We start from the raw sequence: 27992 nt of genomic DNA, 5'->3' as shown, positions 1-27992 counted from the left end.
GAATGCACTGATAATATTAACTTTCAATACTGATGAACTCAATATTACTTTTCAAAGTATACTATTACCTATTCAAGCATAACAACAGTGTCTGAAGATTCACCATGGGAAGCCCACACCATTATTCACACACTTCATTCCTATAATTCAATATTCACTATAATCAAAGCAAGAATTCTGGTCCTCAGAATTCTTGCTTTGATTATAGTGAATTGCCTCAGACCATGGCAAGTGTATACAGCTCTCAACACAACTTCCAGGAGTACTCTGTTCTCTCTCTCTTTGTCATATACTGAAAAATTTCCTCTATATGAAACTTATAAAACCACTTTAGTAACTTTATGCTATTATTATTATTTCGTGACACTTCCAAGAAGTCCAAAGACTCATTGAGGGAGGGCATCTACTCTACAACTCCCATCCATCTCCAACATCTACGCCAATGCCATCTACTGCCCACCACCACTAGTATTTTTTGTCTGTAAATTGCATGTCATGAAGGCCAATTTTCCATATGAAATGAAAAACACAAGTTTCCAGGAGAAAAGACCCTGCTACCTCCGTATCTGAGATTGGCTAACTCACCCTCATTGAAAAAACCCATATAGAGATTCCTCCCATCGCAACGAGAATCGAACTTAGGCCTTTTCCAATTAAAGGGCGCAATACACCATCTTTCTTCCAATTGCACTATGGAAACACTTATGTTTGCCCATTAACCAAACTACCAACAAACCTTCAATCTATTTCAATAATTAGCCAGGCCAGTCATTATTTTGGTCACTTGTATGCATCTTCTCTACCACTTCATCCTCAAGAAATCCAGTCGACAAAATCTGTGCAAAGCAGTCTAGATGTGAATGTGGCAAAATCTTATAAAGAGAGAGATCACTTCCTAACTCATACATATCAGTATGTTTCTAAAGTAATCCTTTGCACCATTTCATCCAATTCTGCAATATGTTTTTTGAACTTTAACTTACCCCCCCCCACACACACACACACAAAAGTCTCATAGTCTTTTCTCCCCTCATAGTCTCAATTTCTTTAAGTCCTGTCCTTTTCCAAATACAATCTCTTACCACCAGTGGAATTTTTATTTGCGGTTTTGCTTATTTACAGTATGTTGTGTAACAGGACAAAAATTGAATAAGCTGTTGCATGTGTAGACTGAAGAGCAGATGCATTAAAAATATTCTGCTATCTTTTATCTTACATGAAAAGTAAAAAAAAAATTGTATCAACACATTACTGAATCTAATTAAAGCAGTAGTGGCATATTTTTTTTAGTCAGTAAATGTGTTAGTTCAGAAATTTTTTTTTAAATGTTTTAACCACCATAATCTGAGCATGTGGATGAATATGCATCTAAGATTTCATTATTACAGAAAGTTAATTATAAATAAAGGATAGCTACCAAATAAGCAATTTAATAAGAATTAAACCAGCTTTGGAAAAGAATGAATACAATAACTTCCACATAATCAAACTAATGTTCATGTACAAATCTCTTAATCTACACATATTAAAAAAAAAAAAAAAAAAAACAGGCATGGATAAGAGCTTCACTTTCTTACAGGACGGTTCCATAATTGCCTTCTGCACAAAGTGGGAATGAATTTCAGATATTTCCCAAAGTTTTAATTGATACTACCAAATGCAATGTTACTTCTATAACCTGCTAGACGAAGGTGTGATTACATTTTTCTTTTTTAAATAGAAAACGAATCAAGCTTAATAGTAAGCCAAAGCTGAATTATAACAGTGCTAAGTGATTGATCAACATAAAGAAGTTCAATGAAGAGCTAAGGAAACTACTATTAATGCATGTTTATTAAAAACAGTGGCTTGAAGTGAACAGAAAATTGTAGTATTTCTTGGAATCATAAACTTTGCAAAAAACTAGAATTACTGTATAGTCTGCAATCAATTTCTTCTCCCATTCTGTTCATGACCAAAACACCTGAGATTAGCTAACACATTCCTGAATGCTAACAATGTCAAGTTCTTTCCTAGTATCCTTATTTGTAAAATGATCCTGATTGATGCCATTTGTTCTCTTCCATAATTTTCTCAGAAATATCTATGGCCTCATCTCCAATCTTTAATCAGTCGTTTTATTTCTAACCCAGCTCTAATATCATTAAGTTAAACTGGTTTGAACACTGTTTTGTATACAGCTAGTGTGATGTTTGACTAATTTCTCTCTTATTCCATAAAAATTTATTCAGTTGACTTTCTATTACAGAAATTCTATTACTTTCTATTACAGCTTTGCTAATTCTGTTGCCTATTTCCATATTTGCATTTGACATCTTCACTAAAAATTGTGCCTGAATAGTTTAAATTTAAATGTCTTATTGGTTTAGGTTTTCCCATTGAGGATGCATTTCATGCTTTTTTTTTCTAGTCTTCTTTTTATCGCTAATTTTCATAGTAAAATTTATTGAGCAATTATTCAGTTTAGTTAGGGAATTCTGAAGACTTGCAGTGGATTTATTTAAATGTATAGCATTATCTACATAAAGTAGAGCATAGGTGAGATTAACTTCTCCACTTTTCAGGTTTAATGGTAAATTCTTTGTTAATAATGATTGTGATTGTCTAATAGTGATTGTCTGTGAAAGCATTAGTGGTGGTAGATGGCGTTGGTGCTAGATGATGAAGGTTGGTGGAGTAGTGAGACGAGGAGAGTTGTAGAATTGATGCCCTCCCTCGATGAGTCTTTGGACTCCCTGGAGGTGTGATATAATAATAATAAATATAGATGATGAGTAACAGAGAAGATCATGTACTGCCTTACCTTAAATCTGATTTTACATCAAAACATCTTCCAGTATATCCTTCAATTTTAACAGACAACTTATAACTTAAGTACAAGCTAATATATTGCTCTGTGATCTCCTATTTACGACATATAATTATAGGGTTTTATTTTCTCTTTGTTCCTATATCTTATAAGAGCAATGCTGAACCGTAAGCCAGTTCAGACCTCTATTTGGCCTGAAACTCCTGTTTCTGTTTCTTTTACACACACACAAATGTGTGTGTGCTACTGGCATGGTTATCCGAGTGGTTAGCGTATCGGCTCTCCAGCCAAAAGGCTGCAGGTTCAAATCCCGCCGTGGGCACGGATGTTTGATTGTCTGTAGAAAAACTAGTGGTGGTCGCCGGTAGATGACGTTGGTGGATTGAGTGCTCGAGACAGAGTTGTAGAGTAAGTGCTCTCCATGAGACTTCGGACTCCCTGGAGGTGTCAAATAATAATAATAATATATCTTTTGGATCTAGTACAGAAAACAGATGGAAACAGTTTGGGGAGACTATACAATGGACAGGATTTACATGCAGATGTAACAGACAGTGCAAGTAAAGATGAAGCTTAGCTGAAGATAAAAATGAATTTCATTCTCATTCATTCAGAATGGGTTCAGTGTTCCATGTATTCCTTTCCTCCATGGGCTTTGTCCTATGCCAGTTTTGCATGCTTTTTTTTCCCAATTACTTTATTTTTCCCCTTCTACCTCAGTTGCCCTATATTTTCGGTAAAAAAAGAACATAAGGCAGTCTTTCTTGGCACATCTTGGCTATGTGCCCAAACCAAACCACTGTAAATGTCTTCTATGTAGCCTATTCAGGATATTATCAGTGCAGTCCAACTCTTCCCTTACTTTATCATTTGTCTTTTTTTCAGATCCACTTTGTGTCTTTATTTCTTCTTAAGCTTCTAAATATGATTCTCCATATTAAAAAGAAAAACACATATAAGAAATTTTTATAAATAGTGCTGGCCTAGTTGGCCAAGTGGATAGTGTAGCCACTCTAAAGCCTGCAGATTTGAATACTGCCATGGATGTTTGCAATTGTCTTTAGGAGGGAGATGACTTTCATCACTAGTGCAAGATCTATCAAAAATTGGCAAGGTCCTAACTAACAACTACAAGATATAGTAAATTCAAGTAAATGATGATCAGAAAAAATAAAGAAGTAGCTATAGTATTCAACATTAAACACAAAGATGTCTTTGAGAATGGTTGACAATTTCAAGTGTAGTGATGTTGGCAAACTTCAAAATGCTGAACTGGACAATGAGCTATATTTGTGCCTATGGTCCCACAGAAGGTTCTACTACAGAAGTAAAGGAATTTTTTAAGTCATTAAAGAAGGCAGCTGACATTAAAAAAAAAAAAAGTTCATCCTTGTTAGAGATCTACACATCAGGAAATGAATAAGATGTATAAAATTATTTGGGGAAAATTTGGAAAAAAGAATAAAGATAGTAATAACAGCAAGAAATTGCTGGATTTCTGTTCAAGACACAAACCAGTTACCACTAACACAATGCCCAAACATAAAGATCTGCCACAAACTTACATGCAAAGAAGACAAAAAAAGTGTTATTGTTGATAGTGATATTTTCATGCTGGTTTAGGATACCATTTAGTTTCAAGAAATTTAGAAATCACCATTTAGTTTCAAATGAACTGTAGATTAAAATGTGCAAATAAAAAATGAAAATGTAAACAATAATCAAGTCTTGGAGATCTGCTGGCAGACTGAAAAAAAAAAAAAAACTCAGCTATATTGAAGTTGTGTGCAAGAATAGAAAACTCAGAAATTCATGACACTCACAAAGTTAAAGAAACACTGAGAGAAAAATGTAAAAAAGCAATGTATAAAATTCGCTAAACTAAAGTTATAATAAACTTTGGTAAGTTTACTATAGTTAATATTATCCATCCATCGATCAGAGCTTTAACAGGCACTTTAACAGGAAAAGATTTAAGAGGGGATATTTAGTTGTTTGCTGATGATGCAAAACTGGTAAGAGCAATAGTTGATAAAGGTGATGTAGATATCCTACAGGATTATTTAAATAAATTGGCATTGTGGACAAAGGATAACAACTGTCAATTTAATGTTGTAAAATGTAAGGTTATTAACTTCAGGTGAAAAAGATGCATACATTGTATCATGTTGATGTTAATGGATTGCAGGAAACAGATGAGGGTAGGGACTTGAAGATTATTATTATTATTACGTGACACCTCCAAGGAGTCCAAAGACTCATCGAGGGAGGGTACCTACTCTACAACTCTCCATCCCTCAATCAAACAACTACAGCGAACCGCATCATCTACACCAACGCCATCTACTGCCCACCACCACTAGTATTTTCACAGACAATCACAAACATCCATGCCCACGGCAGGATTCAAACCCACAGCCTTTTGGCTGGAGAGCAGATATGCTAACCACTCAGCCAACCAGGCAGGGACTTGAAGTTCAGTGAGCATATTGCAAAAGTTGGTAAAATGGCTCAAAAGATTACTTGGATGATGAAAAATATGCTAACAAGTAAAGATAGTGAAATTATTATTCCTCTTCATAAGGCTACGATTTGGCCACATCTTGACTACTGTACAGGGGTTCAGAGACAAGTGACTAATCTGGTGATGACAGGTCTGTACAATGCTCCCTATGAGGATAGGCTGAAGGTTTATGTGATACTAAGTTCAGTTGACAGGCAGAAAAGAGGGGACATGATAGAAACTAAGATATTAAAGGGATAGAAAATTGATGCAAAGGAAATTTTTCAATATGACAAATGGAGAACTAGAGGGGTTATCCATGGGGGAATCTGCAAGAGTGTGGTCAGAAGAGGTGTGTGTGTGTGTGTGTGTGTGTGTGTGTGTGAAGCATATTTTTTGCATGCAGAGTGGTGAATGAGTGGAATTGACTGCCAGAATTAGTTGCAATTCTCTGACAGTGAATGAGTTCAAGGAGAGATATGACAGGCTTGTGTGAATAATAGTTTGGGTCTCTAATGATGAGTCTCCATGGAGATAGCATATAATTATTATCATCATCAACAGACCTCCATGGAGTCAAGAGACTCATCGTACTACTCTAACATGCACAACTTATTGTACCATGATGTAAATGCATTCAATGTCCCAGCACTCACCACACTCTCGGGCAATGCATTCCAGTCATCCATCACTCTCCATGCAAAAAATCTACTCCTCACCTCCTTGCTCACACCTTATACAGCTTCCACAAATGGCCTCTCATTCTCCCTGTCTCCAGATATTCTATGAAAAATCTCATCCATGCTAATCTGGTAATTATCCCTTAACAACTTATTCGTCTTGATCATGTCTCCCTTCTTCCTTCTATCCACTAGGCTCTCTAATTTGCATTCTCTCTCTCTGTCCTTATATTCCTCATTCCAGAAACCAACTTAATCAATCATCTCCGGATCCTCTCCAACATCTCATCCTTTTGAAAACCTGGAGTCCAATCTGTGCACAGTAATCCATGTGCCGCTTCAAACTATTTACTGTTTCTCATATTCACAGAATGCATTCCACTTACCACCATTCTCAAAGCAAAAAAAAACATGCTCATACCTTCTTGATACTCAGATGTTCATTTTTTTTTTAATTAATTTCTTTCTACATAAACAAGATGTTGATGGAAAAAACTAGTTCTAAAATAGTCAAGAAAGTAAGTATAAGTGAATGCTTGCTATCTTGTTATTTGAAGATATCAAGCAGAACTTATGAAGCCAGAGCACTCTAATGGCTTGTTTAGCTAGATTATATGCGAGGCAAAGCCAATGCAATCAACTACAGGTCTTTGGATTACCATAAAATCCATTTTATGGATTTCATGATAATCCAAAGATCTGCAGCAAAGACTGACATGGGATTCGGATGATATTTTTGGAAGTGTTAAAGATTTTTTTTAAGATGAATCAGTAGGTGTTTATACAATAACTTACAAATTAACATATTTCCAAATGTTTTTAAGCAGTTATATAAAAAGATGTAAAACAATGTAATCCTAAAGCAGTGCTTATGGTATAAGAATTGCTTATTAAAATTGTGTAATAGTCAGGAGAAATTGAAAAAACATATATTCCATCCACCAATAGACATACAAGGGGATACCCAAAAATAACTGGAATCTAAATTTTCTGGTTATGGATGATGCCATTAGACATCGTATGCGTGTGGAGTTTTCCACACTATTCAGGCAAGTCGCATCATCCTGTGTGAATTGGTTCGTAGTTCTGGCTGCTTTGTTAGTGCTTACAAGTAAGTTTGGCAATTTTGTATACAAAGAATTTTTCCCTCCTGGACAGACAGCGAACGATCATTTTTATCTCAACATTTTCAGAATACTGTGCGATATGTGCAATGGAAAGACATGTGACCTGAATGCATGAACAGGAATGATAATTAAGCTATTTGCCTCATATTCAGAAAGAAATTATATACAGGTGCATTTAAATGGTTACAAAATGACCCACAGTAAATCAATCCTAAATGGAAAGTTGAATACATGCATTTTCTTCAAAGAAAAATTGATATGATTGGATATGTCCAACATACAAAGTGTATTATCAAGTTTGTGGCAAGTCGCATCATCCTGTGTGAATTGGTTGGTTGTTCTGGCTGCTTTGTTAGTGCTTACAAGTAAGTTTGGCAATTTTGTATACAAAGAATTTTTCCCTCCTGGACAGACAGCGATAATAAATGCACATAATAAATGTCCAGGTGTCTACCAAGCTAGGTGTCTTTTGGGGGAGGGGAATGGGTGAAATTATTTATTATTATTATTATTATTATTATTGTATGGGTGCCTCCATGGAGTCCGGAGACTCATCGCCAGAGACCCAAACTGTCCACACAATCTATCATACCTCTGCTTAAATTCCATTAACAGACAAAACACTCTCACAACTGACTCTGCAACCCATTCCACTCATTCACAACCCTCCAAGCAAAAAATCCCGTCCTAACACCCTACTAACTTCACCTTTATTCAACTTCCAGGGATGACTGCTTGTTCTGGCCCCTCCAGCCAAGTGCTGAAACATTTCACCTACATCACTCCTGTAAAATCCTTTAAGCAACTTAAATGTTTCCATCATATCCCCTCTTTTTCTTCTATCAACCAACTTCTGTAATCCATACACAGTCTATCTTCATAGGGAACACATTCCACAGACCACTCACCATCTTGGTCGCTCACCTCTCAATCTTCTCCACTACTTCCTTATTCCCAAGAAACTTAGGAGACCAGACTTGAGCACAGTAATCCAGATGTGGATGCACTAAGGCCTTACAAAGAGGAATAACTTCCTTATCTCTACTTGTATGTGTTCAATAGCCAAGTAATCTTATGGGCTACCTTAGCAATATATCCTCTAAACTTTAACTCTCTGTCCACCACCACCACCACCCCTAAATCTCTAGCTTCATGTATTTCCTAGAACAGAGTGCCATCAATGTGATAAATGGCTTGTAATCTATTTTCTCCAAAATACAATTTGCTTTAGCAAATAAAAAATAAAGTAACATTTAGCTGTACAGAATTTTCAACATATTTTAGTTTACATTTCATATTAGCCTGCTCTGTATTAACATAATGACAATAAGGTCAAACGGTTTTATTCTCAAAGGGTATAAATAAAAACAAAAAATAATAATAAAAATAATTACGTTTTCATTGAAGAAAAGCAATAACTCGCCTAAAGTTAATTTACTCACTGTTAATAACACACTATAAGAGCCTTTTCACGGTAGTCCGTATTGGACTGTTAACTTCAGCATAAGAACTACACAGAAATTAATAACTCTGCAGCCAGCAATAAAACACCTCTTCATTACTATTATTTTATTTCATTCCATAGGGATGAAATAAAATAATATTTCATCATAAGGGATGGAAATCGAACCATGTAAATTCAGCTCCTAACATACATCGGGTTCCAAAGAAATGCAATAATCATAATAACGGTAAACAAACTGATTACAATAGATGCTCATTAGGTTAAAACAAATATTTAAACAAAAGCAGCATTTATGTATCCCATAACTTTTAAAATGTTTCACATATTTAATATCACTTACAAATTCACTTTAAAAATATATGGCGTCCCAGTCCACTTCATGAAAAAAAAAAATTAGTGTGCAAATTATTTGGAACGTTAGTAGCGCTGCGAATTCAGTTCTCTATACAAAACTACGACTGATGAAATTTAGGGCTTAGAACGCTTCCTGATTTCCATGAAATCATGACGGAATTAAAACGGTGTAATAAATGTGAAGAGCATATTTATTTTTGATGGTGCCACTAACCGGAGACAAGGTTTTCAATTTAATCAAATTTTATTCAACCCAGCATAGATATAAGTATTCCGTAATCACTCGCTTCGTGGGAACTTTTTAAAAATTACTTCAAAAAGCTTGAATATATTTTGATAGTAAGTATTCAGAGTATCGATTTGAGAAACGTTTTTCATCGAACGCAACAACAAAGCGAAATCTACGAGATAAATGTTTTACCTCAACTAAACTTAATACGAAACGGACTTATATATTACGTTTCAAATTGTTCAGCATAGTACCAACATGTTCACACACGCGTTAACGGTATGTTGGCTACAACCAATAGATTCCTCACTTCTGGTGGAACACAAGTGACGCATCCAAAATTTCATATGAATGGGAAATTTTTTAGATTTTATTTCATTTTATTTATGGGAAATAATAATCTACGACATCCCATTATATGTAATTTGACAATTTATATTTCATATGAATGGGAAAAATTCGTAGAGTCGGCTAAATAAATAATTTCAGCATCAAATTTTATTATAATGTTAATATAAGAAGAAACGGGGGGACAGCCTAGAAATAGGAATAGAGGATAGCCTCTTCTTTTGATAATTCCAATTACGCGCCAACCAACAGTTCACTTTTGAAAAACAACTTTCTGAGACGGGATTGCTTTGGAAATGAATGAGAGCTTCTGTCCTCTTATGGTTTCTGCCTACTTTCTGATGAGAACCAACTGTTCAAAACAGCAGTTGTCAGGACAGTGAAACCTTAATTAAAAGCACTAATAAAAAATGAATATGCTAACACCTGAGCAGTGTTTGTGTCTTTTAAACAGTGCACGCTAAGGCAACTATGATGCCGAATATTTAATTTGAAAATGTATATTTCATATGCGGCCGGGGTAATCATGAGGAAGTCTGGTTTGCATTCATAGTGCTAGGCAGCTGGAAAAAATGCCGTTCTAGAATCGAATCTAGTTACCGATTAGTGGAAGTTTTTCTCACCTTTTCTTCGACCGGTTCCCGAGTTAGTTGGTCTAAAGAAAAGGTCTTCAACCTTTCAGACAGTGCGGACCGCATTAAAAATTTCAATGAAGCCCGTGGGCCACTAAGCTATGCTGCGGTATTTAGAATTGTAAGATGCTTTCCAGATTCACAAGGAACGCTGTGAATTTGATACTTTACATAAAATCCTATAAAAATCAACAAACTAAGCTTTAAGAGCGTAGGTAGGAGTCGGATTCATGATAAGTAAATAAAATCAATACTTGAAAAAAGATAATTTAATGAAGAAAACATTCATTTTTTTTTACAATGTCAATGGGCAACTTGGCAATGTATTTCCTTATGCGCTTTGTTAGGAAGCACATACTTATGTGAACAGTTCTTCTCCAGAATGAAGCATGTGAAGTCCAGGACAAGAACTCAGATTACGGACCAACATCTCGAGAATATTCTGCGCATAGCGACTTGATGCTAGAAGTCGCTATGCGCAGAGTATTCTCGAGATGTTGGTCCGTAATCTGAGTTCTTGTCCTGGACTTCACATGCTTCATTCTGGAGAAGAACTGTTCACATAAGTATGTGCTTCCTAACAAAGCGCACATCTTCAAAAGCATGCCGGCGAAGATTAGGGAATGCGTCCTCAGAAATGTAGTCTTTGCAAAATGTAAGCAAGGACACATTGAATAATTTTTCTGTCAAAGAAGAGTTGTTTTGGAGTTCAAACAGCCTGGAATTTCGGCAGCATTGACACTGAATGGCACTGAAAATAAATCTAAAGATTGTTGGTTACGAAAATCACTAACTCTCTCTTCGAACTCACTTCGCAACACAGCTAATTTTGTAGCGTATTCATCAAGAGACAAACGGATTCAGCGTGAAGCTGAAAATGAGTTGTCTTTTTTTTGCGAGTTGTGCCTCCCAAAGTTTGAGGCTTGGCCACAAAAGCTTTGATGTGATAACACAGAGTGTCCACCAAAATACGGACCGCGTATGGACGGCGTATTTAGGTCATTCATATACGAGATGTCGGTCACGAAGTCAAAGTATGCCATCCACTTCTGATCGTTAAATTCCGTAATCGGATGCTGATGTCACACTGAATTGTTGATCAATGTCACGGAAAAAGATAGCCAGTTGTGCTGTATCCTTTACATCTGTGCTCTCATCTAAAGCAAGTGAATATGACGTAAATTCGGACGACCATTTTTTTTAAAGTTCCTTCAATGTCATTGGCAAATTCTTCGGCACATCGTGCTACAGTTACCCCGGACAAACTAGGTGTTTAAACACTTCCTTATTATTTGGACACAGAATATCCCCAGCAGCGATGAGAGACTCTTTTACAAACTCACCGTCCAAGGCTTTTGAATTTTAGCAATTTTTTCAGCTATTACCTAACTTACTTTGAAGCATGCTTTGCTCTCTTCCCTCTGCCTTTTAAATACCCTGCTAGCATTTTAAATCAATTTGGAGACGGTTCGCTTTGTCCATACGAAGCCTTGAGGATGATCGAAATTGGACACATGCTTTGTCTCATAGTGTCGTTTTATATTGTATCCTTTTGATACCGACACTCGCTCACGACAAAATAAACACACACTGGCTTATCGTCGATCGGCACAGAAAAGTACAAACTGGTCTACTTTTCATTAAAAACCAGACATGAATCACTTGATTTTCGCTTTTTACTCGTAGACGCCATAGTGATGGAAGTGAACCCCAAAAAAGGATCCAAAATAGCCGTGTAACGATTTTTATCCACTGAATATGTCTCACACTGATGAAAAAAAAAACGTCTGGCAATATAAAACCACTATAGGCTATGGCTGACACAACGAACCTGCGTACGCTTATACACGAATATCACACTGTTCACGACTGACTGACTGTGGATGAGATCCTCTTGTATTTATATGAAAATAACGAAGTATCGAGAACTTTGAGATGTATCTGGAAGGTACTAGACAAGGCACTCGAACGAACTACTGCTTCAGCCATCTACCTGCGATGTCAGTACCACTTGACGCTGGTAGATGGCTGAAGAAGCATTTCTATTTAATATTTATTTTTATAGGATTTCACGTAAAGTATCAAATGCACAGTGTTCCTTGTGAATCTGGAAAGCATCTTACAATTGTAAATACCACAGTATAGCTTAGTGGCCCCTGGGCTTTGTCGAAATTATTTTTTATTTAATCGCGTTTTAATGTGAAGTAATTATTTTTTCAAAATGGCCAGCAGGCCACAGCAAAGTGCACTGCAGGCCATGCGTTGAAAACCCCTGGTCTAAAGTATAGGAGGCGGGGTTTTTTGTTTTTCCACCAAGAAAGCAGGTTGTTCGTCTAGGAAACTCAAGAAATTCCACCTTAGAATAGAACTCATACTATTTCGGACAATAATATACTGTATTATGCACAACGAAATGGTGGCACTTGTCTACCTCTCTTCATTGGATGCCGTTTATCATTAGTGGTAGTCTTGGGTTAGCTATGACTGATTCGCTACCACAGGAGATGCAACTTACCTCTCACTCTCCAAAACTCAGATAAGTGTAAAACGATTTCGCGCACTCCCTGTAGAGAATAAAAGGGGTTAACAGACTTCTTTCATGAATTCATGATTGTATTCTCGTGGGTTCTCTGGTCAATTTTCTAAACTTCCAAAGTTTCCACATTTATTCGGCCTCTGAAATAAGGTAGGATCTTTAATATCCCCGATTCATATGATGAACAGGGATATGAAATATGATGTAATATTGTAATTAATATGATTCTAAATATTAAATTTTATCTCACGGGTGCTTTCTGAAGCTCACAATCAACCTTCGGACAATAATAATAATAATAAAAAAAACAGCTGGCGCCTTTTTATTCCCATGTAGGGAGTAGGCGAGGCCGTTTTCGTATCTAACTTCTGGAGACCGAGTGGGCAGTTCAATCTTCACTGGTACCAATCAGAAATAGCTGGTTCAAGGCTATCACTAGTTAAACGGCACGGAGTGAAGAGAGAGATGTCTCAACAAGTGCTGCCATCTCCTGGTCCCTAACCCTAACACAATATATTTAATATCTGAAATAATGTGGGTTCTACGGTCGATTACACCAGCAATCGGGAGAAAAATCCCGATTGCTGGTGTCAGAGATCGACTAACACGGGAACCTATCGTAAAGAAAAAAAAAAAATTGAAAAATTGAAAAATTTCCTCTAGTTGCCGACTAGATTCGGAAGGTTGAATCTAGTCGGCGACTAGTTCATATTAAATTCATATTGAATCTGAATTCAATATGAACAACCTGAATCTAGACCGCACGAAGTCTTCCTTCGTGTGGTCAAGCGCTGTGGTGTGGAAACGCCACATCCACTGAGCTACACAGAGTTTCAAAGCATGCTTTTCCTAAATTTAAATTTTCTAAATTTTACTAACTTTGTTAAGGATTATCATTTTATAACTGGCATAAAAATACAATTTTTTCTATATATTATTATTATTATTATTATTATTATCATTATTATTATTATTATTATTATTATTATTATTATTATTATTATTATTATTATTATTATTATTATTATTATTATTATAAATTATATAAATTATATAAAACGGAATCTCCTAACAACCCAGATCCGAACGGCAAAAAGAAACTATTACAGCAACAAATTAACAACAGCACAGAACGACATAAAGGAAACCTGGCACCTGATTAATGAAATGCTGGACAATATACACAGAACCACTGCCACAGAAACAATAAAACACAGCTTTGCCTGCGACCCCAAATCCCTTAAACAGTTGGCAAACAACTTTAATCAGCACTTCGTGAACTCTGTCCAAAAGCTACAAGAAACAACCTTTCCTCACACATACGAACATTCTCCACTAGGTCCACGAGCAACCCAGTCGATGTGGTTCCCCACAGTAACAAAAGAAGAAATATCACTGGCAATTCAACAAATTAATCCTAACAAAGGACCGGGATAGACGGAATCAGACCAAAAGACATCAAGAAACACTCAACCGACCTACTTCCAGTTATACAAAAACTGTTAAATAAAATTTTCGAAACGGGACACATACCTGAAACACTGAAGACTGCATTAATCACACCCATACACAAACAGGGAAAAAGAAACATAATAAGTAATTACAGACCTATCGCCACGCTGCCTGTAATCAACCAAATCATGGAGCGCATTGTACATCAGAAACTCTCCACATACGTTGAAAAATTTCAAATCATACCCAAAACACAATATGGCTTTCAAAAAAATAAAGGAACAGCAACACTCCTGGAAGATTTCACAGATCTAATAAACGCTGCATTGAATAAAAACAGAATAACATTAGTGGTATTCATTGACCTAACAAAAGCATTTGACACACTAACACATAAAACCTTGTTAACGAAACTTACCCATATCGGAATTGGAGGTCGTCTACTCCAGTGGTTTAAAGCATACACGAAAAACAGAAAGCACATCACACGTATAGGATCAGCACACAGCAAAGAGGTACATGTAACCTGTGGAGTACCGCAAGGAGCTGTCCTATCTCCCATTCTATTTAACATATACACACACGACATAAGCCAACTCCCCCTAAAAAGTAAAATCTCCCAGTATGCAGACGACACTGCCATAGTATTCATTCACAACACTGCAAAAATCGCTCACAAAAATATGCAACACGACATCAGTCAAATCACTAACTGGTTAACCGAAAACGGCATATATATAAACCCTGGAAAAACAAAGCTAATGATATTCAAAAACCCCCAAACCCTGCCCATAGAAACTAAATATCTCACTATCAAACATTCATCCTCCCATACACAAAGTGCAGAACCTAAAATCACAACCATCACACAGGTGAAAACAACACGCTACCTTGGACTTCACTTCGATGCAGATCAAAGTTGGAATAGCCATACAAACTACCTACATACCAAGCTTAGGATAATAGCAAGCAAACTATACAGATTAAAAGACATTGCCCCAACCCACATAAAAATACTAATCTATAAAGCATTATGTGAAAACATTTTAAGATATGCAATCACATCATACGCATTCTGCACAGACTACAGACTTAACAGGCTACAATGGTTGCAAGATAAAATGATAAAACTGATATTTTGGGAACAACCCACTCTTATGCAGGAAGCATGGACAAAACACAAAATATTTAAGGTGAAACACTTACGCCACTACACAGTCATGTTAAAACACTACTACAGCCCAACATATAGAGTAACCAGAACAACATATCAAATAACAAGACCACAGTCAACAAACTACATAACATATAAGTACAACAATCACCACGGCAAAGCCACCCGAAACGTCTACGTACCTGACATGATAAACAAACTGCCGTTCGATAACAGAAACCTAGGAACATACAGAGAGCTGAAACAGGCACTATATAAATATTATAGCGGGAATGAAAATTAGAGCAATTCCTGTTTCTCTCTCCCCCACCACACATACACACACACACACAAACCTATGACAACCCCCCCTCTCAAAAAACTACCCCTACAAGAACACAAAGAAACAAACACACCATGTCTAAATCCAACCCTATTTTCACAAAAAAAAAAAAAAAAAGTTAAACTGTAATAGCAGTCGAAGTCTTTCAAGCACGTACCAACAAACAGTAAAATCAACACCTGGCTTGTGACCACTATAGGAACACAACCATGAAACCACCACCCTCTGTCATCTATTATCTTCCTCAGATAAGCTCTGCTAAGCTTCAAGGAAGAAAATTACTAACTTGCAAGTATCTGTTATACACACCTGTAATGTGTTATAAATATTATATACATATAATTACTACAGCAACTATGTATGCAATTCATCTGAGACATAAAAAAAAAAAATTCTGTATAATCCTTATTGTAAATACTGTAAATATTATTATTGTATGTAACTTATACTGAGACATGATAAAATGTAAAAAAAAAAAAAAAATATTATTATTATTATTGAATTGTGTGTGTATGCTGCATTACTGCATTGTATCGTGAATTGTGTGCACATTGGTGCCAATCCATATTTAGCTAGTTTAAAAAAATGTATATTCATATTTATAAAATGTACTCTGCATTTTGTATATCGAATTTTCGTACTGTACAGAAAAGATAATATGTTTTTCATTGTGTGTGCAGATACTCTGTGTGATAGTAAATAAACCTTATCATTTTCATTGTAAAAACAAAAATAAATAAAATCAAAAAAAAAAATCAGCTAACGCCTTTTTATTCCCGTATACGGGGAGTAGGCGAGGCCATTTAGCCCTATCTAACTTTTGGAGACTGAGTGGGCAGTTCAATCTCCACTGGTACCAATCAGAGATAGATGGCCCAAGGCTATCACTAATTAAGGTACTCAGTGAAGAGAGACGGCTCAAATGTGCCGCCATCTCGTGGTCCCTAACCCTAACATAACATATTTAATGTCTGAAATAATGTGGGTTCTACGGTCGATTTTCTTGAGTTTACAGGACGAAAAACCCGAGTTTCCGGGAGGAAAAACCTGCTTACCCGTGCCAGAGATCGACTAACTCGGGAACCGGTCGAAAAAAGGCTTAGAAAAATTTCCTCTAGTCGCCGACTAGACTTGAAACCAAGTCTTCCTTCGTGCGGCCAAGCGCCGTGGTTGGCAAACGCCACATCCACTGAGCTACACAGGCTCAAAAAAAAAAAAAAAAAAAAAAAAAAATAAAATAAGTCGTTTATAAAAAAAAAAAAATTATTATTATTATTATTATTATTATTATTATTATTATTATTATTATTATATTCTAAATTCAAAAATTCTGCATAAACCTTATTGTAAATATTGTAAATATTATTATTGTATGTAATTTATACTGAGACATAATAAAATGTTTAAAAAAAAAAAGTATTATTATTATTATGTGACACTTCCAAGGTGTTCAAAGACTCATCAAGGGAGGGCACCTGCTCTACAACTCTCCGTCTCCACCAATTAATCCATCTACTACTGCAAAACTGCCACTACCATCACCACCTACACCAACACAATCTACTGCCCACTACCACTAGTATTTTTTTGTATGTAAATTGAGTGTATGTTATACGCTGATTTGTCTGTATTCCCAGAGCCTAAATAACATCTTCAATGCAGTCTCATATTACATAACGTTGAAAACCTGGTGGATCCTATAGGAAAGGAATCTCTACTCTTTTATTAAATCGGAGGAAAAAAATAATATTGTGAACATTTGGTTTACTAACAAAAATTACATCTAACCGTTTGTCTTGTAGCCTGTGTAGCTCAGTGGATGTGGTGTTTGCACCCCAGCGCTAGCTGCACGAAGGAAGACTTGGTTTCGAGTCTAGTCGGCGACTAGAGGAAATTTTTCTAAGCTTTTTTCGACCGGTTCTCGAGTTAGTCGATCTCTGGTACGGGCAAATGGGTTTCTTCTCCTGGAAACTCGGGTTTTTCGTCCCATAAACTCAAGAAAATCGACCATAGAACCCACATTATTTCAGACATTAAATACGAGTGTAAGCGTTAGGGACCACGAGATGGCGGCTCTTCACTGTGCCGCTTAATTAGTGATAGCCTTGGGCAAGCTATCTCTGATTGGGTACCAGGGGAGATTGAACTTCCCACTCAGTCTCCAAAAAAGTTAGATAGTGCTAAAAACGGCCTTGCCTACACACTGTATATACGGGAATAAAAAGGCGTTAGCTGATTTTTTTTTAACATTTTCTTATACAGTATATATATATATATATATATATATATATACTGTATAAGATTATATTAAAACATCAGTGTGAGAATGACCACGTGTGGAATCTAGTCTCTCAAGCAAAAATATTGAATAGGGTAGTCGATTCAGGAAGTAAAGGTGGGTGGGTGATTAAAGGTGCTGCAGTTTCTATATCCTAATGCCAAAAGTATCAAGGAAGAAAAGGGAGGAGTTTTTGGCAATGGTTAGAGCAACCTCGCAAAAGGTTATGGGCATTAGTAAGACTTGGCTAACAGCAGATAATGTAGTTATCAGCTGTTAGCCAAGGGACTGAATGTGAAGGGCATAGTATTTTCAGGGAAGATAGGATGGGGGGAAGAGTACTGATAATAGCAGATGAATTGCAACCAAAACAAACAGGAGGCAGGCGGAGGGTGGTTGTTCGTTTGAAACAATCTAGTGTGAGATTAAGACCAGTAAGACAAAATATACAGTTGGCTGTTGCTATAGGCCAGGGAGTTCCACAGATAATAACCTGAAATACATGCACTTCAACTATGGAGATATAGACTGGAAGAAAGAAAGATCACTTGGTAGGAAGGAAATAGAATTTATACATCTACTAAAAGATAATTACTTAAGGCGGCATGTGAAGGACGGTATTAGGGATGGGAGGGTATTGGACCAGGTCACAGGATTAGAAGAGCTATCCATAACCAAGGTGACCACATTGTTTCCAATTGGTGAAAGTGACCATGTGGTAATGACTTGGGAGATTGTAAAATATGAGGAATATTCTGTCAAGAACAGGGCAGGTGATTATGACAAGCTTAGGAAGAATCTTAAATCTGTGCCATGACATATAACACTGCAGAGTAAGGATGTTAGTAGTCCATGGGATACAATTAAGGATCATCTAGACTAGAGGAAGCAGTATTAAATTGTGTACCTAGCATCAGATGGATGAGGAATATCATTAAGCACGAGATGCAGAAGAAAATGCTGTGAAAATGAAGGCAAAATCAGAATATGAGAAGAATTTAGTCGAGCAGGCCAAAGAAAATCGCAAAGAGTTCTTTCGTTATGAGGCAAGTAAGTGGAACGATGACTATGGAAGATTAACCTTAATGAGTGATGATGGTCACGAGGAGACAAACTGGATAAAATATTTTTTATCCACTTTGCAAGAGTATATCATCCTAGTGAGGTCTTGTTTCAACCTACGTGACAGACACTAATGTGGGAACAGAGGGAAGATGAATTGGAAGTTCTTAGGTTATTTGCAGAATCTCAATGTAAATACAGCTGTGGGATTAGATAAGATATCAGCTTGGAATTTGTGAGAACGTGCAAAGGAACTAACAATGCGTTTTCCTAGGCTTTTTTTATTATTTAACGCTAAGATCTGGTATAGTTTCAAGGGAATGGAAAGAGAACGAAATAATTCCCATGCATAAGGAAGATTCTACGACTGCAGTAGAGAAATATAGACCAATCAGTATGTCAGGTGTGGTAGTAAAAGTACTAAAAAATTTGTCAAAAAGAGAAGTCACCACGAATGGATAAATAAAAATATGATACCGTATGAGGGTCGACATGACTTTGTGAAGGATCGGTCATGCCTTAGTAATTCAGGATTAGAATGTGTTGAATCGAGGAAATGGCTACACGATGATTTTGCAAAGGCACTTGACAGAATACCACGTGGAACTCAGTTACGCAAATTAGAAAAAATGGGAATGTACATGACACTCGTTAAGTGGATATAAGGGTGGCTGTTGGACAGATATCAAAAAGTGGTATATGGGGGGGGGAATCGAAGCAAAAACAGGTGACTACTGGTGTGCAACAAGGTTCAGTGATGGGACCATTGGTGCGTAATTTGTACATAAATGATATAAGAAATAACCTGAAAGGAAATGTCCAGTTGTTTGCTGATGATGCGAAATCAGGTAGAGTAACAGTTAATTAAGGCGTTGTGGAGAGCTTGCAAGACAATTTAAACATACTGTCAGTGCGGGAAAAAAATAAAGGGTCTCAGTTTAATGTCGAGAAATATAAAGTTATGAAATTTTGGGATAAATAGATTTCAAGCCGACTAATCACATTAATGGCACTGTACTCCAAGAAATAGATGCAGTTAGAGATATAGAGGTGGTGGTGGTAGACGGAGAGGTATAGTTCAGAGGACATATTGCTAAGGTTGTCCATAAGATTACTTGGCTGTTGAAGAACACATTAACATGTAGAAATAAGGAAGTTGTTATTCCTCCTTATAAGGCCTTGATACGGCCACCACACACCTAGATTACTGCGCACAAGTAAGGTTCCCATTGATTCTTGGGGATGTGGAAGTGGTGGACAAGATTCAGAGGCGAGTAACCAAGATTGTGAGTGGCCTGCGGAATGTTCCCTATGAGGATAGATTGAGGGTGTGTGGATTGTAGAAGGTAGTTGATAGGAGAAAAAGAGGAAATATGATAGAAACATTTAACTTGCTTAAAGGGTTTTTTAGGATAGATGAAAGGGAATTGTTTCAGCACCTGGCTAGAGGAACAGAACAAGGGATCTTCCCTGGAAGTTGAATAAAAGTGTGGTTTGTAAAGGTGAAAGAACTACATTTTTTGCTTGGAGGGTTCTGAATGAGTGGAATGGGTTGCCAGAGTCAGTTGTGAGAGTGCTTTGTCTGTTAATGGGTTGAAGGAGAGGTATGATAGATTGTTTGAATATTATTATTACATGACACCTCCAGGAAGCCCAAAGACTCATCGAGGGAGGGCACCTACTCCAGAACTCTCCATCTCCACCACTCAACCCAACTACAATGAACCGCTCTACTTTCATCATCTACACCAACGCCATCTACCGTCGGCTACTACCACTAGTATTTTTATAGACAATCACAAACATCAATGCCCATGGTGGGATTCCAACCCGCAGCCTTTTGGCTGGAAAGCGGATACGCTAATCACTCTACCAACCAGAATGAGTCGTCGAACTCCATGGAGTTCGACGACTCATTCTATATATATATATATATATATATACAGGGTGTTCGGGATAAATTTGACAGTTTCGTAAGGAAAAAGAAAATCTTCTTTGTATCTATTAAATTTAATGAATTGACAAAAAAACATTACAGGCAGAGTTAATTACAATACTATCAACAAGATTTACTCAAAATAACCACCATTAGCATCGATCACAGCTTCAATTCTGCTTCGGAACCTCGAACAAGCTGATGCTACAGTCTCCCTGGGAAGGGCCGCAAAAACTGTTTTAATTTTATCCATTAACTGGGCTTTTGTATTACTGGAAGTGCGATTGGTGTCTTTTTCAACTGCGCCCCATACAAAATAATCCATGGGGTTAAGGTCTGGGGAGTTTGGAGGCCAAACATTTGGACTGGTGAAGTCGTAGAAATTTTCAGACAACCATTTTTGACTTTTCCCAGAGGTGTGGCAAGGGGCCGAATCCTGCTGCCATACATACGGCCTACCATTGGCTACCCTTGTTATCCAGGGCTTGACTACAGTTAGCAACTCCACGAACAAAGCCCGAATTCCAATGCCAGGGTTCTTCAACACCTGTTCCTGCAGATTTGCGAGGAATTCTGCTGTACGAACGCAATCAGATCGTCTGCTAGGGATCTTTCTTCTTGCTACATCCTCGTAGTCACCATTGCAAGTCTCTAGCTCATGCCTGATTGTTTTTACTGTATTCAGGGAGCATTGGGCAGCAGTCGTAATATCCTTATTTTGATGGCGGGCACGAATCATCATGATACAAGTTATTCTCTTCCATGATTCAGGTGGGTTCCAGCTATCCATCCTTTCTGACATCTTGTATGTGAATGAAGAAGGGTCCAAACTTTTAAATGAAGAGAAGTGTGTGTTAATACATGTAACTTACGGAAAAATATAATTAATTATAAATATGTCAAATTTATCCCGAACACCCTGTATATAGAATGAGAACTCATTCTATATATCTATGTATATATATATATATATAACTAAGTTTTACGCGTGAAATATATTCACGTCTGAGCTACTTGTATATAAAGGCTAATGACTTCATATCACTTGCTTTCGTATGTATCCCATAATGCAAAGCACAACCCCTTTCAAGCGTGTATAATGTAATGCATAGTGGGAAGGATCTCTCGCGGGTCTAGCTCCCAATGAAGAGACCTCGATAAAGATCGAAACCGGTCTAGGTAGTAGCATTTCCCATTATACATGCCTGAAGGGGGGGGGGGCTTTTCATTATGGGATACATACTAAGGCAAGTAATAAGAAGTCATTAGTCACTATATACAAGTTGCTCAGACGTGAATATATTTCACGTGCAAAACTTAGTTTTGCTTACTCGGGGAGTCAAGCACCTTTTGCCTACTTGTATATGAGACATGTCCGCACGGTTAGCCTAGTGGCTATGCGCTTCGCAACCATATGCCTGGGGAAGGAATGTCCTAGGTTCGATTCCCGTCGACGACTTGAGGAACTTACGGATCTTAATCAGTCATAGCCAAGTTAGCCGGTCTTGGGCGTTGACAGCAGGTTTTTTCCACCAGTTTATCTGGAGTTTTTCATCCCGCAAGCAGGCAAACTGGTCCCGTGAACACACCAGCTACAGTCATATGATATATTACAGCAAGGAAGGCAACGGGAAACCACCTTGCTCATAATCATTTCCCTAGATGGCGGCATATATAGCTATTCCCACACAGCCGTAGGGCTAAATACTCTCAATCAATCTTCTTCTTCTGCAGCTTCTCCCACTTAAGTGGGGTCACTGTTTGTAATAAGTCTCCTCCACACCTTCCTGTCTTGGGCTGTCACCACACAAGTTCTTCATCTTCAAGTCCTCTTCTACCAGCTTCCTCCATCTCTTCTTTGCCCGCCCACGCTTCTGCCTTCCTTGCACATCCATCTGCATGACCCTTCTTCCCACATATTCGTCCTCCCTCCTCATCATATAACCAAACCATCTCAACCTTGCCTCCTGTATTTTTGCTCCTAAGTTCGTAACTTTCACTATTCCCCTGACATAGTCATTTCTCAGACGATCCTTTCTGGACACACTGCACATCCACCTAAGCATTCTCATCTCTGCTACCTCCATCCTGCTGATGTTATTTTTCCTCAGGGCTACAGTTTCTATAGCATATGTCATAGCTGGCCTCATTACTGTCCTATAAATTTTGCCTTTCAGATTGATCGGAACCCTCTTATCACATAACACTCCAGCCATCTCCCTCCAGTTCCTCCAACCCGCTTGTATCCTGCATCCCACTTCCTTCTCAGCTCCTCCATCTTCTTCTACTGTTGAACCTAAGTATCTAAAGTCTCAAAAATTAAATACTCTCAATCAATCAATATGATATATTACTTCTACATTGCTACCTTGGTATCTTTCCCGGATCTGCCTCCCACTGAAGAGACTTTAATAAATGTCGAAACAAGTATGGGTAGTGACCCTTCCCATTTTGCACTGCATTATACATGCCTGAAAGGGGGAGTGTTTTGCATTATGGGATAAATACTAAGGCAAGTGATAATAACTCATTAGCCCTATATACAAGTAGCTCAGACGTGAATATATTTCACGCGCAATACTTAGTTTTGCTTACTTGGGAAAAGGGTTAAATCCAAGTATAAAATTTCTTGGTATCTTTAACGTATTTTACACCCAAGATAAAACTCTCTCTCTCTCTCTCTCTCTCTCTCTCTCTCTCTCTCTATATATATATATATATATATATATATATATATATATATATATATATATATATATATATATATATATATATATATATATATATATATATGTGTGTGTGTGTGTGTGTGTGTGTGTGTGTGTAGAAAGTTTTTTTTATCTTGGGTATATAGTATATTAAATAAAGATACCAAGCAATTTTATAAGCTAAGTTTTAATCCTTTTTTCCCAAGTAAGCAAACAGACAAGTAAGTCAAGTTTGCACCTGCACGTAGTGCAAGTCTGAGGCAACTCGTGGTAAAGGTGAGATCCGATCACTTTCCTTAGTATTTTCCCCTAATGCAAAGCACATTTCCCTTGCGGAGATGTATGATGCTATGCATTAAAGGCAAGGGCCACTACCCAGATCGGTTTCGACCTGAAGCGGGCTCTAAAAATAAGACGATCCCGAAAGATCGCCCAACTCAGCATTGTTCCACTCAGTGACAGGCTGACTCAATTATCGGGAAGAACTTCTCAACATTGGCTCTACCCAGTGGCAACCTTACCCCCAACACCAAGCAGAGCCATAATCTCAGCGGTGGCCCACTCAGAGACAGGCAAAAACCTAACCACAAGCAAATCCTCTCATGGCCATGCAGAACCGGTTTCGACTTTTATTGAGGTCTCGACAGTGGAAGCCAGACCTAAAATGCCAAGGTTGAAGTAATGCAGAGCTTACAAATATTACCTAAACAATTGCCACAAGGAGCTTTGACCTTATTAAATAAAAATCTCAAGATGAGAGTAAGATGCAGAAAGTTTTTTATCTTGGGTATATAGTATATTAAAGATACCAAGCAATTTTAAAAGCTAGGTTTTAATCCTTTTTTTTTCCCAAGTAAGCAAACAAACAAGTAAGTCAAGTTTGTGCCTGCACGTAGTGCAAGTCTGAGGCAACTCGTGGTAAAGGTGGAGTAAGATCCAATCACTTTCCTTAGTATTTTCCCCTTATGCAAAGCACATCCCCTTGCAGAGAGGTCTGGCTCCCACTGATGAGACCTCAATAAATGTCGAAACCGGTCTGGCCAGTGGGCCTTGCCTTTAATGCATAGCATCATACATCTCCGCAAGGGACGTGCTTTGCATTAGGGGAAAATAATAAGGAAAGTGATCGGATCTTACTCCACCTTTACCACGAGTTGCCTCAGACTTGCACTACGTGCAGGCGCAAACTTGACGGTTACAGGAAAATTCATAGAAAAGCGAATTCATCGAAAGACAATTTATCGAAAAGGCAATTCATCGAATGAACAATTCATCGAAAGGCAATTCGACGAAAATGCAATTCATCGAAAAACAATTCACCGAAAATGTTATGGTAAAAGTAATCCATTTAGAACAAAAACTGAACCATGCAGACAGCTTCTTGTACCAACAACTTCTACTAAGCCATTTAAGTCAGAGAGTTTTTGTAATACAGTACATAATTTGGACACATTATTTCTTTGTCGCCCCGAATATAGCTGAACTGAAAACTGGAACGGTTCGACATTTTCTTGTAAAAGTTTCAAATAGCGAATCTGAGTAAAATTCATCCCATAATAATTGCTGTATTGAAGTCGCATATTACTACTAGCAACAATAATAATAATGAAGCCCGCATAGTTCAGTCAGAAAAACGAAGCCGTTCAGTTAGAAAGACCTGGGTAGTTGGATCCAATTTACGCATAATTTTTATCAGTCCTGTTCTGCTAAAGGTAAGTTAGCAGGCATAATATAGATACGGCTGGGCTTTTCTTCCGGAAGCAGGCAAATCAGTCCCACGAACAGACTTGAAACAGTTATCGGACAAGAAAGAACCATATTATTCTATAATTTTTCCCTATGAAAGTAGCATTGTAATCTCCTTATTCCCGGTTCAGGTTTTATTCTAAATGGCTCAATTTTCTCATAACATTTCCGAAAATTTTAAATTTTCGGTGAACTGCTTTTTCGATGAATTGCATTTGCGACAAACTGTCGTTCGATGAATTGTTCATTCGATGAATTGCCTTTTCGATGAATTGTCTTTCGATGAATTGCCTTTTCAATGAATTCTACGGATACCAACTTCACTTACCTTGTCTGTTTGCTTACTTGGGAAAAAAGGATTAAAACCTAGCTTATAAAATTGCTTGGTATCTTTAATATATATGTATTAGATATGTATATTTAAAAAAGCTCCTGATCATATCACTATTCCACCCAACGGTACCACTACAAATGCACTATAAGCTAACAGCATTTTGTAGCCTTGGACAGTGTGCAAATAAACATACAACCGGATTTCTTTTTATAAATGAGGTGGGGGGGAACCTTATCTTCCTGTAGATCTCATGTTGCTAAAAATCTAAATCACGTTAGTAAATAAATAAATAAATATAGAATAGAATACAAGAGATTTAATAAGGTTTCGCTACTAGTTTCATGTGAAACTGTGGAATGTGTTAAGAACAATAGGAGTCCCAGAGCATTTCATTATCCTTCTGAGGAATCTTTATTATGAACAAGAAGTTACTCTCCGAACAGATCTTGGAGAAACTGAGTAATTCACAATAGATAAAGGAATGCGACAAGGATGTATTTTATCTCCGTACCTGTTAAACTTGAACAGAGAATACATTTTAAGAATGGCAGGGCTGGAGGAGTCTCCAGTTGGAATTAAAATTAATGGAAAAAATATTAATAATCTGAGGTATGTAGATGATACCACCTTGCTAGCAGAATGCAAAGAAGATTTGAAGGAACTTATTATGAAAGTTAAAGAAGAAAGTGTTAAATATGGTCTTAAATTTAACCTCAAAAAGACAAAAGTTATGCCAAAATGTGAACTTAATGATTTTGAAATAGATTGGGAGAAAATGGAAGCAGTTAACAATTTTGTGTTCCTAGGATCCCAATAACTGATAAAGATGGTTATTGTACCGAAGAAGTTAGAAGAAGATTATTACTCGGAAAAAAAGCAATGACAAATTTAAGCAAGATCTTTAAAGATAAAGATATTAGCCTCACAACAAAAATCAGAATCGTAAAAGCAATGGTATTCCCTGTGGTGCTGTATGGATGTGAAAGTTGGACTCTGAGAAAGAGTGAAAGATGGAAGATAGATGCATTTGAATTATGGGTTTGGAGACGCTTACTAAGAATACCATGGACTGCAAAGCAAACCAATAAATCAGTGATAGGCAGAATAAAGCCAGATTGCTCCCTTGAACCTATGATAATCAAAAATTGTCATTTTCGCCTAAAACAATCCCTAGAGAATTGTTTCTCACTAAGATAGAGAAAGCTACTTCGCTACTTCCTACCGCAGAGGCGAATTTACTTCGCATGGAAGCCATGACAACATTTTTGCTGGTGAAAGACTAACCATTAAAAAACTTACGAAGAACAAAGTTGTTATCATCCTCCAAGCAGACAAGGGTGATGTAACTGTCGTCCTAAATAAAACAGATTACCTTAACAAAATCTTAGGGTTATTAGAGTCAGATACATACTCGGAGCTAGAGAGAGAGAGACCCAACGAGAGAGATACATAATAGAACCAACAACTTTCTAAAAAAGACCTTGGAACTTCTAAGAAATATATGCCTTTCTCTTCGTTCTCTACATCCACTCATCCTCAGATTATACGGCCTTCCAACGGTACACAAAGAAAATTGTCCACTAAGGCCAATTGCTGATAGTATTGACTCACCTACATATAAGTTATCAAAATATCTAGCATCCTCCTTAAAAGATTTAGCAGGAAATTCTCCTTCTTACATTAAAAATTCAACGGACTTCGTCTAAAAAATTAAACATATAAAGCTCAAGAATTCAGATGTTATGGCGGGCTTTGATGTAGTGGTACTCTTCACAAATGTTCCAACTCAAGAGGTTCTCAAAAATTTTAAGTAACAAGATCTCAAAAAAGATGTTTGCTCTGCTGTCATATTGTATTAATTCAGGCTACTTTAAGTTTGAAGAAAAAATTTATAAACAAAATAAGGGATTAGCAATGGGCAATTCACATTTTATAAAATCACTTAAACAACTTTCACCCAGACATAAAGTTTACCATCGAAATTGAAGACAATGGATCCCTGCATTTTTAGACATCAAATTTACTAAGATGTCTGTTTCCTTAAAAATCTCGATCTTCAGAAAATCAACGCACACGGATAGATACCTGCATGCGTCTTCACATCACTATCCAGTACAGAAGTTAGGTATCACCTCCACTCTGGCTCATGGTATCAGGCCTGTATTGTGAGATGAGGTGGAGCTGAAAAATGAAGTACAACATCTCAAAAGAACCTTAACAAATAATGGCTACTCTTCGAAAACTATCAATAAACATACCACCGTCCTCAAAACAATTCAGAAACACAAGACAATCCC

General features: G+C 37.1%; 1 protein-coding gene across 7 annotated transcripts in view; it reads right to left on the bottom strand.

Annotated features, from left to right (window-relative positions):
• Positions 1-27992, bottom strand: part of LOC150102764 (E3 ubiquitin-protein ligase Mdm2-like) — a 249783-nt gene that overhangs the window by 189597 nt on the left and 32194 nt on the right. For 2 of the 7 annotated variants that reach the window (XM_090399575.1, XM_090399582.1), the window contains exon 1: positions 8925-9308. The exons of 1 other annotated variant lie outside the window; for it this stretch is intronic. The gene's annotated coding sequence lies outside the window, so the exon portion shown is untranslated. Of the gene's footprint in view, positions 1-8513; positions 8838-8924; positions 9313-9359; positions 9410-27992 lie in introns of those variants that run through there. 4 more of the 7 variants (XM_090399579.1, XM_090399581.1, XM_090399577.1 and 1 more) reach the window with 4 other exon arrangements.

This window comes from Typopeltis vanoorti, chromosome 10 (assembly GCF_054136105.1).
Source record: "Typopeltis vanoorti isolate ZY-2024b chromosome 10, IOZ_Tvanoo_1.0, whole genome shotgun sequence".
NCBI classification, from domain to species: domain Eukaryota; kingdom Metazoa; phylum Arthropoda; class Arachnida; order Uropygi; family Thelyphonidae; genus Typopeltis; species Typopeltis vanoorti.
Note: the sequence above shows the minus strand (reverse complement) of the source record. Positions and strands in the feature narration are given on the sequence as shown.